At 37.8% G+C, this 18145-nt stretch overlaps 1 protein-coding gene across 1 annotated transcript in view; it reads right to left on the bottom strand.

Moving 5' to 3' along the window:
• The window catches only part of TRDN (triadin), a gene marked incomplete at both ends in the record, with an annotated part of 325418 nt that overhangs the window by 5218 nt on the left and 302055 nt on the right, over positions 1-18145 (bottom strand). The window lies entirely within an intron of this gene.

Genomic DNA, 18145 nt, shown 5'->3' with positions numbered 1-18145 from the left:
GTACGATTGACTTCTGACAATCGTAAAGGCAATGAAAAGGCATTAAAAGCTGAACAAAACTCAAATATATAAATAATGACTCTTCAGGTGCATTAGGTATATCGCTTGGTCTTTTGTGTAGTCTACTTAAAAGGTACATAGTGGAATAATGCGGGAGTAATTTTAAGTCGGAGATCGTTCTAATACAATATAATTAAATGATCTTTAAATTTTTATATCAATTTTTTAGCACTTGTCATGATTGGAAAGAGGATCATTTTTGTATTGTTTATTCAGATTTTGCATACCAGCTGTCCACAAATACAAAAGGGGTAAAATAAGTTAGTATACACATTTTCTTTAATAGGGAAGAAATGTGACCTTCAGGAAGAGATGTTACTATGTAAAAGAACAAAATGGAAAAAGAAACAAAATTGCTAGCATTTTTTATGGTGAATTATTAAAGTTTCAACCTGATTAGTTTTTAAAATATTTAAATACAGGCTTAACTCAATTAAATACTGAATTAAGTGACCTAAAACTGTCCTATCAACAATTATAAATCAGGAAATGATTAAATGATATTTTTAGGTAAAATAATACTTATTTTTAAAAGATATCAGTTCTTAGATGAATCAAGTAATAACTATATTTAATTGTATAGTCAAAATCTGCTAATTTCTATGAAGGATGTTTACAAAATTAAAATGTTACAAGGTACTTGTACAAGAAATATATATTTTACTTTTGTAGGTAATAGCACACTTAAAACTAAGGCACCTATTCTCTGGATCTATTTGTTACTCATGGGGAAATAAATATGGATAGAATAACAACCTAAGCTTCCTCTCTTTTGCAAAATCAGTATTCTGAACCAGAGTAAACTAGCTACAGGTGATAAAATCTGGCAAGAACGGAGTCACACGTCAATCACTCGGGCTAACCAGGAGAAGAGAGGCACAAGGTAAACTGTAAGCCTAGGGCAATTGCCGTAGACATGCAATCTCTGTGTAAGCAACTTAACAGTAACAGTTTACTGATCTAGGAATACTTCATGCGATTGTCACTACTCAGAATACAAAAAATGGAGAAAAGCACTAAATACGTTTACTCTTGTAACTTGTGCCTTGATTGGGCAAGTGGTGGTTTGGACAAAATACTTGACTCTGAATGGATACAGTCATTATTATAAAAGAAGTATGAAAATGTGCCAGGGGAATTTTGAGTGACTTGCTTTTGGCGGAGGGGTAGTTAGAAAGACTATGAAGAAAGACTAGATCCAGCAAAGGACAGAGGATAGTTGAGGAGCACGGTAAACGCTGAGGACGGTAGGAGAACCACATCTGGAAAGGTTGGATAGGATCGTCATGTGCAAGGTGTTTACAGATCAGGCTGACTTGTCTCTATTTAATGTCACGGCAAATGAAGGTTGTTCAAGAGAGAAATAATATTTTAGATGTACTTAGTAAAAACAAGGCTAGAACATAAGAGAATGGATTCAGAGAAAGAAATTGGGAATGCATTTTAATAGTCAACCTAGAAACCATGATTTCTGCAACTAGGAGTCACTGAAGGAGTTGAGAGTAAATGAGGCTTCCTATGCGGAGTTAAATAGAATTGGGCATGTGTGAGTGAAAGTGATGAATCCAATAAGGGACAGCACCATCCACTATTTGAGCTTGGAGGAAGGTAGTGGTGCCATTCCCAGCAAGGAGGGAAACCTAAGAGGCACTTATTAGCTGGGGATCATGAAAAGTTTCGTTTTCTTTGAGTTCAGTTGTGGTGTTGGCCAGTCATGAAATTGCAAATGTCTAGAAAGAAGCAAGACAGAGAAGGCAAGATGTCTGGAAAAGTTTAGAATCGATGTGTATTGAGTTAATGGACAAAACTGGGAGAGCTGAGGCATCACTTTCTTCTTTTTTTGGCTGCGTTGGGTCTTCATGGCTGTGCATGGGCTTTCTCTAGTTGTGGAGAGCAGGGGCTAGTCTTTGCTGCGGTGCGCGGGCTTCTCATTGTGGTGGCTTCTCTTGTTGTGGAGCATGGGCTCTAGGCATGCGGGCTTCAGTAGTTGTGGCTCGCGGGCTCTAGAGCGCAGGCTCAGTAGTTGTGGCACACAGGCTTAGTTGCTCTGTGGCATGTGGGATCTTCCCAGGCTTGAACCCGTGTCCCCTGCATTGGCAGGTGGATTCTTAGACACTGCGCCAACAGGGAAGTCCTGAGACAACATCACTTTTAATGATGGCAATAATAGTTAGTATTTCCTAACACTTACCACATGCTGGGTCCTATTAAGTAATTTCACATGTATAGCACATTCAATCCCTACAATACCTCTCTGAGGTAGGTGCTCTTATTTTAAATCTCCTGTATAGATAGAGCAGAGAGGGGTTAAGTGCTGCCCAAGGTCATAGAATGAGTGAGTGGCAGGGCTAGAGCATGAATCCCAACTTGCCTGAGTCAGATCCACTTGAATGAGGATTTACATTTATGGCACAAAGAGAGCACCTATAATGTGCCATCAGTTGTACTAAGCACAAATAGTAACACATTTCACCTCCTCAGCAAATCTGTGAGGAGGGCACTATTATTATTCCCATTTTACAGAAGGGATAATTGAAGGATAGGAAGTCAAGGTCCCAGAGCTAGTAAGTGGGGAAATCAGGATTCATACTCAAGCATTTGGGTTCCAGAGACTGTGTTGTTAACCACTATGCCATTCTACCTTTTGAGAATGGCCTTCTAAACTCAGTACTCTCTGATTCCAGAACCTATGCATTATATTGCTCAACAAGTATCTGCCAACATGCTCAGACAGAGTCAAAGTTACACATGAGCCATGCACTTGTGCAGAGCAGAGATAAAACAGTGTTCCTCTAAGCGTGGCCCTCTGCTCTTCCAACAATCTGTTTTCCTTAAGTGTGGACGAATACACAAGTTACCCTGTTGCCTTTGGAAATGGTAATGACAATGAAGAGGAAAGTATAATATCTGTTCTGTTTGCCTAGCCACTATAAGTAATGTAGGCAATCATATTCCAAATAATGAAGAATAAAAATGTATTATCTTGAGTTTCAAATTGTAGACTCCATCCTATAATTACATAGAAACTTAGATTCCAAAGGAACCATAAATATCAGGAAATCCAACCGTCCATCTAAAGCAGATGTGTCCACTGTAGCAGAGTCATTGAACAAATGGGAGTTCTTGTCTGTGTGGCTACGATTTTGATCTTTTGAACATGTTGATATTATGGGCTGGCATTTGTATAGCTCTTTATACTCACTGAATTGGAGCTATAGACACAAGTTTTTAAGAGCTATTAGTTTGGGGAGACCTTCAAGATGGCGGTGGAGTAAGACGTGGAGATCGCCTTCCTCTCCACAAATACATCAGAAATACATCTACATGTGGAACAACTCCTACTGAACACCTACTGAATGCTGGCAGAAGACTTCCTGAAATGCAAGAAACTCCCCACGTACCTGGCTAGGGCAAAAGAAAAAACAGAGACAAAAGAATAGGGACAGGACCTGCACCAGTGGGAGGGAGCTGTGAAGGAGGAAAGGTTTCCACACACTAGAAGCCCCTTCATAGGCGGAGACTGCGGGTGGCAGAGGGGGTAAGGTTCGGAGCCGCAGAGGAGAGCGCAGCAACAGGGGTGTGGAGGGCAAAGCGAAGAGATTCCCGCACAGAGGATTGGTGCCAACCAGCACTCATCAGCCCGAGGCTTGTCTGCTCACCCACGGGGGAGGGCGGGGGCTGGGAGAGGCTCGGGCTTCGGAGGTCGGATCGCAGGGAGAGGACTGCGGTTGGCGGCATGAACACAGCCTAAAGGGGGCTAGTGCGCCACAGCTAGCCAGGAGGGAGTCCGGGAAAAACTCTGGAGCTGCCTAAGAGGCAAGAGACCATTGTTTTGGGGTGCTCGAGGAGAGGGGATTAAGAGCGCCACCTAAATGAGCTCCAGGGACGGTGCGAGCTGTGGCTATCAGCGCGGACCCCAGAGACGGGCATGAAACGCTAAGGCCGCGGCTGCTGCCACCAAGAAGCCTGTGTGCGAGCACAGGTCACTATCCACACCTCCTCTCCCAGGAAGCTGTGCAGCCCGCCACTGCTAGGGTCCCGTGATCCAGGGACAACCTCCCCAGGAGAACGCACGGCGCTCCTCAGGCTGGTGCGACGTCACGCCGGCCTCTGCCAACGCAGGTTCGCCCCGCATCCATACTCCTCCCTCCCCCCCGCCCAGCCTGAGTGAGCCAGAGACCCCGAAGCAGCTGCTCCTTTAACCCCCTCCTGTCTCAGCGGGAACAGACGCCCTCAGGCGACCTACACGCAGTGGCGGGGCCAAATCCAAAGCTGAACCCCAGGAGCTGTGCGAACAAAGAAGAGAAAGTGAAATCTCTCCAGCAGCCTCAGGAGCAGAGGATTAAATCTCCACAATCAACTTGCTGTACCCTGCATCTCTGGAATACCTGAATAGACAACGAATCATCCCAAAATTGAGGCGGCGGAATTTGGGAGCAACTATAGACATATGTGTGTGCTTCTGTGTGTGAGTTTGTCTGTATAGCTTTTCTTTTACCATTTGTCCTAGGGTTCTGTCTGTCTGTCTGTTTGTTTCTGGTTTTGCTTTTTTTCTTAGTATAGCTTTTAGCACATGTTATCATTGGTGGATTTGTTTTTTGATTTGGTAGCACTCTTCTTTCTTTCTTTCTTTTTTATTTATTACATTTAAATTTTTAACGATTTTTAAATAACTATTATTTTTCTTTCTTTCTTTCTTCCTTCCTCCCTCCTTCCCTCCCCCCTCTCTTCCTTCCTTCCTTTCTTTCTTTCTTTCTTATTTCCTCCCTTTTTTCTGACCTGTGTGGCTGACAGGGTCTTGGTGCTCCAGCTGGGTGTTACACCTGTGCCTCTGAAGTGGAACGGCCTAGTTCAGGACATTGGTCCACCAGACACCTCCCAGCTCCATGTAATATCAAACAGCGAAAGCGCTACCAGAGATCTCCATCTCAACGCTAAGACCCAGCTACACTCAATGACCAGCAAGCTACAGTGCTTGACACCTATGCCAAACAACTAGCAAGACAGGAACACAACCCAACCATTAGCAGAGAGGCTGCCTAAAATCATAATAAGGTCACAAACACCCCAAAACACACCACCTGATGTGGTGCTGCCCACAAGAAAGACAAGATCCAGCCTTATCCACCAGAACACAGGCATTAGTCTCCTCCACCAGGAATCCTACACAACCCACGGAACCAATCTTACCCACTGGGGGCAGACACCAAAACAATGGGAACTACAAACCTGCAGCCTGTGAAAAGGAAACCCCAAACACAGTAAGTTACAAAAAATGAGAAGACAGAGAAAAACACAGCAGATGAAGGAGCAAGGTAAAACCCTGGCAGACCAAACAAATGAAGAGGAAATAAGCAGTCTACCTGAAAAAGAATTCAGAGTAATGATAGTAAAGATGACACAAAATCTTGGAAAAAGAATGGAGAAAACACAAGAAACGTTTAACAAGGATCTAGAAGAACTAAAGTGCAAACAAACAATGATGAACAACACAATAAATAAAATTAAAAATTCTCTAGAAAGATCAATAGCAGAATAACTGAGACAGAAGAACGGATAAGTGACCTGGAAGAAAAAATAGTGGAAATAACTACTGCAGAGCAGAATAAAGAAAAAAGAATGAAAAGAATTGAGGACAGTCTCAGAGACCTCTGGGACAACATTAAATGCACCAACATTCTAATGATAGGGGTCCCAGAAGAAGCAGAGTATAAGAAAGGGACTGAGAAAATATTTGAAGAGATTATAGTTGAAAACTTTCCTAATATGAGAAAGGAAATAGTTAATCAAGTCAAGGAAGCACAGAGAGTCCCATACAGGATAAATCCAAGGAGAAACAGGACAACACACATATTAATCAAGCTATCAAAAATTAAATACAAAGAAAAAATATTAAAAGCAGCAAGGGAAAAACAACAAATAACACAAAAGGGAATCCTCATAAGGTTAACAGCTGATCTTCAACAGAAACCTTGCAAGCCAGAAGGGAGTAGCAGGACATATTTAAAGTGATGAAGGAGAAAAACCTACAACCAAGATTACTCTACCCAGCAAGGATCTCATTCAGATTTGATGGAGAAATTAAAACCTTTACAGACAAGCAAAAGCTAAGAGAATTCAGCACCACCAAACCAGCATTAAAACAAATGCTAAAGGAACTTCTCTGGGCAGGAAACACAAGAGAAGGAAAAGGCCTACAATAACAAACCCAAAACAATTAAGAAAATGGTAATAGCAACATACATATCGATAACTACCTTAAATGTAAATGGATTAAATGCTCCAACCAAAAGACATAGACCAGCTGAATGGATACAAAAACAAGACCCATATATATGCTGTCTACAAAAGACCCACTTCAGACCTAGGGACACATACAGACTGAAAGTGAGGGGATGGGAAAAGATATTCCATGCAAATGGAAATCAAAAGAAAGCTGGAGTAGCAATTCTCATATCAGCCAAAATAGACTTTAAAACAAAGAGTATTACAAGAGACAAAGAGGGACAGAGGGATGCTACATAATGATCAAGGGATCAATCCAACAAGAAGATATAACAATTGTAAATATTTATGCACCCAACATAGGAGCACATCAATACATAAGGCAAATGCTAACAGCCATAAAAGGGGAAATCGACAGTAACACAATCATAGTAGGGGACTTTGACACCCCACTTTCACCAATGGACAGATCATCCAAAATGAAAATAAATAAGGAAACACAAGCTTTAAATGATACATTAAACTACATGGACTCAATTGATATTTATAGGACATTCCATCCAAAAACAACAGAATACACATTCTTCTCAAGTGCTCATGGAACATTCTCCAGGATAGATCATATCTTGGGTCACAAATCAAGCCTTGGTAAATTTACGAAAATTGAAATCGTATCAAGTATCTTTTCTGACCACAGTGCTATGAGACTACATATCAATTACAGGAAGAAATCTGTAAAAAATACAAACAGATGAAGGCTAAACAATACACTACTAAATAATCAAGAGATCACTGAAGAAATCAAAGAGGAAATCAAAAAATACCTAGAAAAAAAGGATGAAAACACGATGACCCAAAACCAATGGGATGCAGCAAAGCAGTTCTAAGAGGGAAGTTTATAGCAATAACAATCCTACATTAAGAAAGAAGAAACATCTCAAATAAAGAACCTAAACTTACACCTAAAGGAATTAGAGAAAAAAGAAACAGAAAACCCCCAAAGTTAGCAGAAGGAAAGAAATCATAAAGATCAGATCAGAAATTAATTAAAAAGAAATGAAAGAAACTAGAGCAAAGATCAATAAAACTAAAAGCTGGTTCTTTGAGAACATAAACAAAATTGATAAACCAATAGCCAGACTTATGAAGAAAAAAAGGGAGAAGACTGAAATCAATAGAATTAGAAATGAAAAAGAAGTAACAATTGACACTGCAGAAATACAAAGGATCATGAGAGATTACTACAAGCAACTATATGCCAATAAAATGGACAACCAGGAAGAAATGGACAAATTCTTAGAAATGCACAAACTTCCGCGACTGAACCAAGAAGAAATAGAAAATATGAACAGACCAATTACAAGCACTGAAATTGAAACTGTGATTTAAAATCGTCCAACAAACAAAAGCCCAGGACCAGATGGCTTCACAGGGAAGTTCTATCAAACATTTAGAGAAGAGCTAACACCTATCCTTCTCAAACTCTTCCAAAATATAGCAAAGGTAGGAATACTCCTAAACTCATTCTATGAGGCCATGATCACCCTGATACCAAAACCACAAAGATGTCACGAGGAAAGAAAACTACAGACCAATATCACTGATGGACATAGATGCTAAAATCCTCAACAAAATACTAGCAAATAGAATCCAACAGCACATTAAAAGGATCATACACCATGATCAAGTGGGATTTATCCCAGGAATGCAAGGATTCTTCAATATATGGAAATCAATCAATGTGATACACCATATTAACAAATCATGATCATCTCAATAGATGCAGAGAAAGCTTTCAACAAACTTCAACACCGATTTATGATAAAAACCCTCCAGAAAGTAGCCATAGAGGGAACTTTCCTCAACATAATAAAGGCCATATATGACAAACCCACAGCCAACATCGTCCTCAATGGTGAAAAACTGAAAGCATTTCCACTAATATCAGGAAAAAGACAAGGTTTCCCCCTCTCACTAGTATTATTCACCATAGTTTTGTAAGTTTCAGCCACAGCAATCAGAGAAGAAAAAGAAATAAGAGGAATCCAAATTGGAAAAGAGGAAGTAAAGCTGTCACTGTTTGCAGATGACATGATCCTATACATAGAGAATCCTAAAGATGCTACCAGAAAACTACTAGAGCTAATCAATGAATTTGGTCAAGTAGCACAATAGAAAATTAATGCACAGAAATCTCTTGCATTCCTATACACTAATGATGAAATATCTGAACGTGAGATTAAGAAAACACTCCCATTTACCACTGCAACAAAAAGAATAAAATATCTAGGAATAAAGCTACCTAAGGAGACAAAAGACGTGTATGCAGAAAATTATGACACTGATGAAAGAAATTAAAGATGATACAAATAGATGAAGAGATATACCATGTTCTTGGATTGGAAGAATCAACATTATGAAAATGACTCTACTACCCAAAGCAATCTACAGATTCAATGCAATCCCTATCAAACTACCACTGGAATTTTTCACAGAACTAGAACAAAAAATTTCACAATTTGTATGGAAACATAAAAGACCCCGAATAGCCAAAGCAATCTTGAGAAAGAAAAATGGAGCTGGAGGAATCAGGCTCCCTGACTTCAGACTATCCTACAAAGCTACTGTAATCAAGACAGTATTGTACTGGCACAAAAACAGAAATATAGCTCAATGGAACAGGATAGAAGGCCCAGAGATAAACCCACGCACCTATGGTCACCTTATCTTTGATAAAGGAGGCAAGAATATACAATGGAGAAAGACAGCCTCTTCAGTAAGTGGTGCTGGGAAAACAGGACAGCTACATGTAAAAGAATGAAATTAGAACACTCCCTAACACCATAAACAAAAATAAACTCACAATGGATTAAAGACCTAAATGTAAGACCAGACACTCTAATACTCTTAGAGAAAAACATAGGCAGAACACCCTATGACATAAATCACAGCAAGATCCTTTTTGATCCACCTCCTAGAGAAATGGAAATAAAAACAAAAATAAACAAATGCGACCTAATGAAATTTCAAAGCTTTTGCACAGCAAAGGAAATGATAAACAAGACGAAAAGACAACCCTCAGAATGGGAGAAAATATTTGCAAGTGAAGCAAATGACAAAGGATTAATCTCCAATATTTACAAGCAGCTCATGCAGCTCAATGTCAAAAAAACAAACAACCCAATCCAAAAGTGGCAGAACACCTAAATAGGCCTTTCTCCAAAGAAGATATACAAATTGCTAACAAACACATGAAAGAATGCTCAGCATCATTAATCATTAGAGAAATGCAAATCAATACAAAATGAGATATCGTCTCACACCAGTCAGAATGGCCATCTTCAAAAAATTTACAAACAATAAATGCTGGAGAAGGTGTGGAGAAAAGGGAACCCTCTTGCACTGTTGGTGGGAATGTAAATTGATACAGCCACTATGGAGAACAGTATGGAGGTTCCTTAAAAAACTAAAAATAGAACTACCATACGACCCAGCTATCCCACTACTGGGCATATACCCTGAGAAAACCATAATTCAAAAAGAATCGTGGGCTTCCCTGGTGGCGCAGTGGTTGGGAGTCCGCCTGCCAGTGCAGGGGATGCGGGTTCATGCCCCGGTCCAGGAGGATCCCACATGCCATGGAGCGGCTGGGCCTGTGAGCCATGGCCGCTTGAGCCTGCACGTCCGGAGCCTGTGCTCCTCAACGGGAGAGGCCACAGTGGTGAGAGGCCCGTGTATCGCAAAAAAAAAAAAAAAAAAAAAAGAGTCGTGTACCAAAATATTCATTACAGCTCTATTTACAATAGCCAGGACATGGAAGCAACCTAAGTGTCCAGCAACAGATGAATGGATAAAGAAGATGTGGTATATATATACAATGGAATATTACTCAGCCATAAAGAGAAACGAAAGTGAGTTATTTGTAGTGAGGTGGATGGACTTAGAGTCTGTCATACAGAGTGAAGTAAGTCAGAAAGAGAAAAACAAGTACCGTATGCTAACACATATATATTGAATCTAAAAAGAAAAAATAATGGTCATGAAGAACCTAGGGACAAGAAAGGAATGAAGACACAGACCTACTAGAGAATGGACTTGAGGATATGGGGAGGGGGAAGGGTAAGCTGGGACAAAGTGAGAGAGTAGCATGGACATATATACACTACCAAACGTAAAGTGGATGGCTGGTGGGAAGCAGCCGCATAGCACAGGGAGATCAGCTCGGTGCTTTGTGACCACCTAGAGGGGTGGATTAGGGAGGGTGGGAGGGAGGGAGACGCAAGAAGGAAGAGATATGGGAACATATAAAGAAAGAAAAATTTAAAAAAATTTAAAAAGAGCACTATTTCTGGAAATTGTTAGGGTTAATTTTCAGATTGCATGGAATTAAAGACTGAAGAGGTGGTGAAGAATTGGTGGGAAACTTAGTTCAGAAGTGTGGTTGCAAATGAAAGCAGAACCAAAGCACAAGAGCTTCAGTAACTGAAATGGTAAGAGACATTTTATACAAGGGAATCATCTGAAGATATTTGTCAGCAGGGAGAAGAGGATCTCTTAGAGTGAGAACTGAAGATGTGGGATTGAGGGAGCAGGAGAAGCAAGAAAGGATGGAGTCAAGGAGAAACATGGAGTGATAAATCTTGGGAGAAGCAGTTCTTCTTCACCTGAGCATGAGAGGGTAGTGGTGGGTAAAAAAGGGAAAAGATTAAAAGAGATTGTATTTTGGAGAGAAGGACAATTTTAAAGAATCCACATTGATAGCATAGATTGTTAAATTTATTTTTCTTATTTTTACAGATAACATTTTCCTGTGTAGTGCCCAGTTTGCTCTGCATTCTCTTAGCAAACAGGATAAATAAATAAAAACTACCTAAATAATGCATGTGTATGTACTAGCAGTTACTGCATGTTTATTTCTACTGGCAGTCTATTCTGATTTGTGCAGAGTTTCAGGAAGTACTCATAGGTAAGCATCTAGGATCCTTAGGCACAGACACAAAAGTAACTTAGCCTGGATTTTTGTATTCTTCCTCACTCTTCTTACTTTATCTAATTCACAGCATCATCTTGTGTCTGCAGAAATATTGAAAGCTCCAAATTATTTTCTCAGCTGATTTTTTGATAGATTATCTGTAAATAGCCTGATAGAATATTATAGTCTAAGAGTTTATGTTTTTTCAAGACATCCTAAGAATCTATAGTAGTTCAAGCCAACACTTGACAGCTAGTCTATTTTAGCTGTCAGGTGTGAAATGCTCCTTCTATACATTCTATTATTTAAAATGATCATGAGTTTTAAAGAAAATTAACTGCTACACTGAGCAATCTCCACAGATTCTTAGAATTGCCCGCAGGGAGTAATAAAGTATGCAGAAACAATTCACATTTGGACTTCTGCACACAGTGAAGCCAAGGGTATTCAATAAAGTATGCAATCCTTTCTGAGTGTCTGTCCCGTCACTCTAAGGATAAGACACAACTGTTTTGAGGGCAATGTCAGAACAACTTACCATCACCAGTAAATGAACGTGGCCACATTGCTGGTACTCGAAGACTAATAATGGACAGTGACAAACATTTCACCAACTATGCCTTATACACAGACCTTCTCTGGGATCTAGCAGAAGGTGTGATCACAGGGGATGAGCACTGCAGCTAGTGCCTATTTAGAAGGCTTCGGCCAAAAGTAAGTGCTCCATTATTTTTTCTTCTGGAACAAAATCTCCATGAATTTAATCACCCATTTTCTTAAAAAGTAGGATTGTTTTAAGTCCACCCCAAAATAAGTGAGATTTTTAAATTATTATTTTATCTCATTGTTTCATCCATTTTGACACAAAATCTTATAAGCAAAGCCTATCTCTAACAAGGGAAGTAACCTATTTTCATCATTATCACCATCATTATCATCATCATCCTCACAGATAGCAATTAATGATCACTTACTATGCACCACTTATGCACTCTTTTTTATCTTACTTCATCTTCCCCAAATTTCAATTAGGTAATTTTATTATCACTATTCACATTGAAAAAAATAAGACTACTAAGCACAAAGATGTTAAGCAATTTACCCAAGCTTTTAAGTCATGATGGGAACCCAGTCCATCTGAAACCAGTTTCCCTGTTATCAGCCACTACCCTGTGAGGACTTTTGTAATTCTACCATGTATTCATTGCTAATTTGTTTTTAACAAAAACTACAATGATGTTAGTATCCATCAACATTCCATTGCAGCAAGTGATATCCAATAAGATTCCATTTCACCAAGGGGCCTCCAATAAAAAAGGGAGTCAATCATTTTATCCTGAATTAAGTTTTCATATATATACCACAAGAAGGCATGTTTTCCTTTTTCAAAGGTTTGTGTCTTTATGTATTAACTGAGGATGAGGATGGTTTGGTTTGAAAGAAGATTAAATTGAGAATTCTATGATTAAGATTGTCTAAAATTTTAATAACAAATTTAATTTTATACAGCTGTTTGGAACGAGGCTATCAGATATTTTACTTTTTAATTTAGAAAAGTAAGGCATGAACCTTGGTTAAAACAAGATTTGTGGGGCTTCCCTGGTGGCGCAGTGGTTGAGGGTCCGCCTAGCGACGCAGGGGACGCGGGTTCATGCCCCAGCCCGGGAGGATCCCACATGCCGCGGAGCGGCTGGGCCCGTAGGCCATGGCCACTGAGCCTGCGCGTTCGGAGCCTGTGCTCCGCAGCAGGAGGGGCCACAACGGTGAGAGGCCCGTGTACCGCAAAAAAACCCCAAAAAAACAAAAAACAAGATTTGTGGGTGACATTAAAAAAACTCTTAGGCACTATTACTTCTGATACTATGGTAGACAATAACGACAACTACAAAATCACATCTTTTGTTGTAGTGCTGCATTCAGAGGAAGTAAAGGAATCTCCAAACAGAATCCTCCCTCCTGCTCCAGGAAGGGGACAAAACCCTGCTGATATACGAAAAGTGAAGTCATCCTGAGGACAAGTGATTATATTAAAACTGGAACTCAAAAACTCAGTGTACAAGGAGCAAAGTGGGGGTGCAGGGGCTAAGCGCCCTTATTAGGTCAGAGACAGTGGGATGAACATATGACTGTCCCAGGGGCTCCTGAGAAGACAGCAGTTTTCACATCTCCTCCAAATCCCACCATAAAAACAGATAGCAAAGGCCATGGACAATATTTATTACAAAATGGAGTGAACCCTACAGTACTTGTGAATGGGGACAACTGGCCAGTCAAACACCCACCAGGTATCAGTGTTTGCAGAAGAGGAAGCAGGAGGAAACAATGGGGATTCTGAGATACCTGAAAATAGGGAACCCTACTAGAGCCAACAGATATTTTCTGAAAAGTGAGTCAGAACAACTTGAGATCATCAGTTGAAACTGGGAGGGACTTTGCCCAGTCATTAGCAGGTGAGCATAAAGTGTTCACCGTGAGGTCTGAGTGCTGATGCCATCAGGTACCCTATGACCTTGAGAAACTGATGAGCCAGTGTTGACTTTCAAGACAGGACCCCTCAAATGGTAAGAAGATGCTAGGAGTGGAATAAAAGTTGAGAAGGACAGGGACAATAGAGACAAAGAAAGATAAGGTCAGATAAAAATGAGGGAAAGAAAAATAAATAGGACCTCATAATCAAAGTCCCAAACACAAAAAGACCATCATGAGTAACAGCCTGAAAAAGCAACAAACAACAAATTTATATCACAAAGTACTTCAAATACTGAGATTTTCAAACTCAAAATTTAATATATATGAAATGTTTTAAGAAATAGAATATAAATTTATAAGGACAAGCAATAGGAGATTGTGAAAATAACAAATAAGATGTGAAAAGTAATTTATAATAAAAATATAACATATAAAAGCTCATTGGATTAGTTAAAATAATATAGAGCTCAAGATATAATTAGTGAATATATATATTAGAACTGATTAAATTCTAATCAGAATAAATATGGCATAGAGACACAAGGAGATGAAAAATCTGAGATGTTAAGAGAGAACAAATAATATACATACATAACAGATTCCTAATCAGCAGTAGGAAATAAATTAAGACACCATATTTGAAGAAATAATTGCTATGAATCCCCCAAATTGGTAAAAGAAAAAAAAAATTGTGTCCTGGAAGCACTTCACAATAAAAAGAAGCTCTTGTTCCAATAAACTACAGTGAAACTGTAGCAGATAAAAGGCAAAGAGAAAATATATTTAAAGAAGCCAACTCTATTTACAATAGCCCAGAGATGGAAACAACCTAAGTGTCCATCATCAGATGAATAGATAAAGAAGATGTGGCACATATATACAATGGAATATTACTCAGCCATAAAAAGAAACAAAATTGAGCTATTTGTAATGAGGTGGATGGACCTAGAGTCTGTCATACAGAGTGAAGTAAGTCAGAAAGAGAAAGACAAATACCGTATGCTAACACATATATATGGAATTTAAGGAAAAAAATGTCATAAAGAACCTAGGGGTAAGACAGGAATAAAGACACAGACCTACTAGAGAATGGACTTGAGGAAATGCGGAGGGGGAAGGGTAAGCTGTGACAAAACGAGAGAGTGGCATGGACAGATATACACTACCAAAAGTAAAATAGATAGCTAGTGGGAAGCAGCCGCATAGCACAGGGAGATCAGCTCGGTGCTTTGTGACCACCTAGAGGGGTGGGATAGGGAGGGTGGGAGGGAGGGAGACGCAAGAGGGAAGAGATATGGGAACATATGTATATGTATAACTGATTCACTTTGTTATAAAGCAGAAACTAACACACCATTGTAAAGCAATTATACTCCAATAAAGATGTAAAAAAAAATTCTCATAAAATACTAACCAAAAGAAATCTGGAATAATTATAATATCAGACCTACTACACTTAAAAAAAGATCCCTATATGGAATACAGAAGTTATCATATAAAGATGAATGTTCAGTTCACCGGAAAGATATAATTAAACTAGTATAAAACTTATAAAACAGTTCTTAACATAAAAATTGAAAAAACTATAGGCATAAGCTGATAACTTTCCATCATAGTAGGAGATTTCAATACAGTTTATTCAACTATTGATACTTCAAATATTCAAAAAATTAATGAAGATACAGAGTATCTTCACACACAAACTTGACTCAATGGATATAGAATTGTGCTTCCAACTATTAGAAAATGCACATTATTCTCAATAATATATGGAATATTTACTAAAGCAGACAATATATTAGTTCATAAGATAAGAGCTCAACACATTTCAAAGAATACACCATTTTCTCTGACCAATACACAATTAAGTTAGAAGTTGATTAAAAGAGGATTATCTTTATAATTCCCATAGGTTTGGAAATTTTAAAGTATTTAAAATTCTAAAACTTCCATGTAATATAATAATTAAAAAAATTACAATGGAATTAAAGAATGCTTAAAACTGAATGATAATACTATATATATACAAGCTTGGGAGATGCTGTTGAAGTAGCACTTAAAGGAAAATTTATTGCTTGCCATATGTGTAGAAAGGGTAGAGACTAATAAAATAAGCATACATATTAAGATGTTTAAAAATGAACACAAAAATCTTAAATAAATCAGAATCAAAGCAAATATACATTAATAGTAGAATAGATTAAAATGTATTTATTCACAAAGTACTATACTCTACAGGAGTGAAAATGAATGAACTATAACTACACAGAAACACTGATGAATCTGAGAAGCATAACATTAAGTAAAAAATCTCAGAATATGTCTTATAATGTGAAATATATATGAACCAGTGATAAAATTAAGAAAAAAAATCAAAAGAACTGAAAAAAACACACCAAAATTCAGTGTTTTAGTTACCTCTGCCAGGAATCAAGAGATGGGATGGGGAGAGTCCAAAGGTAGAGCCACATTATTTTTAGTGTCTAGTTTTTAAATATACACATATATGTTATTTTGTTTATGTACAATATCAAATAATAAAATACTTTTAAAGAACAAACACTCATGGAACAATTTGAGTTTGTGGAGGAGAAAAGTAAATTCAAATTCTAACATTAATTTGTATGCAAAGTTAAATTACAGAAAAGGAGAATCATCTCTCTTGTTAAATCTTCATTTCCTGAGGAATTATTTTAGAAATGGGAAGGTCCTTTTTTTTCTCTTTCTGTTTTTAAGTATATAATCAATCTCTTGGCTTAAACAATGAAAAAGGCAATTATAAAAATAATAATTTATTTAAATCAATGAAGATGTCTTTTTAAAAAAATGGTCAAACAATTTTTATAGACCACAGAGAGAGATTTAATAGTCTTAAAATTTAAATGTCTGCAATTTAGTTTATTTGGGGGAAAATATTTTGGTCAACATTAGGCAAATCAATTCAATATATAACTGGCATGATTAACACTATTTAAACTAATTTTTAAAACTAAGCAAATAATGTTTCAAGACTTTTTCTACAGCTGCATCTTAATCAGACTATTACGTTTTCTCATGCACTGCTAGAAATGTGACTGGCATATGTTGTGTAGTAACAAAATTGATTCACTTATTTGAAAGTTAAAGTGTTGATATGCCACCATTAGTTAATTGCATATTATTTTTTATTAGCAACTTAAGTAGCCTGAGATAACATAAATAATATGATTTAGTCATGAATTAACTCTTATGGGACTTTTAGGTTGGATTTGATCTCTTTAGAAAAGATCATTATTTTAATTGTTTATAAAAGGAAATTACAGATAATATCAACATAAAGCAAAGCATACTCTTCCTGTGTTTAAGAATTTAAGAGAATTCATTCTTTTTGCCACTAGGTTATCATTTTATAATTCACTGACTCATTAATAGTTTCATGATTGTCTGAAAAAGTGAAATCTTCTTTCAAATGGCAAGAACATGCTTATTAGGAAATTCTGGCTTTCTAAAATTCTTAAAAAGTTTCACTCCTTGGACATACAATCAATAAAAAACAGGTTACGCTTTTTTTGTTGTTTTTTGTTTTTGCGGTACGCGGGGCTCTCACTGTTGTGGCCTCTCCCGTTGCGAAGCACAGGCTACGGACACGCAGGCTCAGTGGCCATGGCTCACGGGCCCAGCCGCTCCGCGGCATGTGGGATCTTCCCGGACCGGGTCACGAACCCGTAACCCCTCCATCGGCAGGCGAACTCTCAACCACTGCGCCACCAGGGAAGCCCAGGTTATGCTTTTATTAATGACAGGTGGTATACTTCGGTTATGTTTAATTATAATCTTTTAAAAGAAGTCCTTAACCTAAGATATACCAAACATGTAAATTAGGAAAAAGACTATTAGCCTTTACATCCATAGACATTTTAATTTTACCTGCGCTTATTTAAATTTTCAGACAAATTTCCAAGGTAGCTGAATTTGATATCTAAAATATCCATCATACTTTAATATTGATGCAAATTACTTACTAATTTACCACATTTATACAACAAAAAAATGCAGAACCAAAAAAAATGAATGAGCATTTTAAAAGTTAGAAAGTATTAAAAAACAAATTGCAAATGTAAGCTACAAGGAAGTTGTCTAAAAAATGGAAATCCTGACTAGTTCTCTGCTGGGTTTGTTTGAAGTTTTATTAAAAAGTAATTAATTTCTATAACAGATTAAATTTATCAGTATAGCCTTAAAAAGTTAAATTCATTATTTTAATAGCAAAATTAGATCTCAGGGAATTTATAATGATCCAAACCTGTCTATGCAGATAATTTTGGTGAGGTGCTAACAGTAAAATCCTCACTATTTACTATCAGAGAAAAATATTACAGAAAACGATGTCAAAGTTAAATTTCAGCACAGAATCATCTCAAGAAATGTTCTTACTACATC

Source organism: Leucopleurus acutus (genome assembly GCF_964270905.1).
Source record: "Leucopleurus acutus genome assembly, chromosome: 15".
NCBI classification, from domain to species: domain Eukaryota; kingdom Metazoa; phylum Chordata; class Mammalia; order Artiodactyla; family Delphinidae; genus Leucopleurus; species Leucopleurus acutus.
This window is presented reverse-complemented; position numbering and strand designations above follow the sequence as displayed.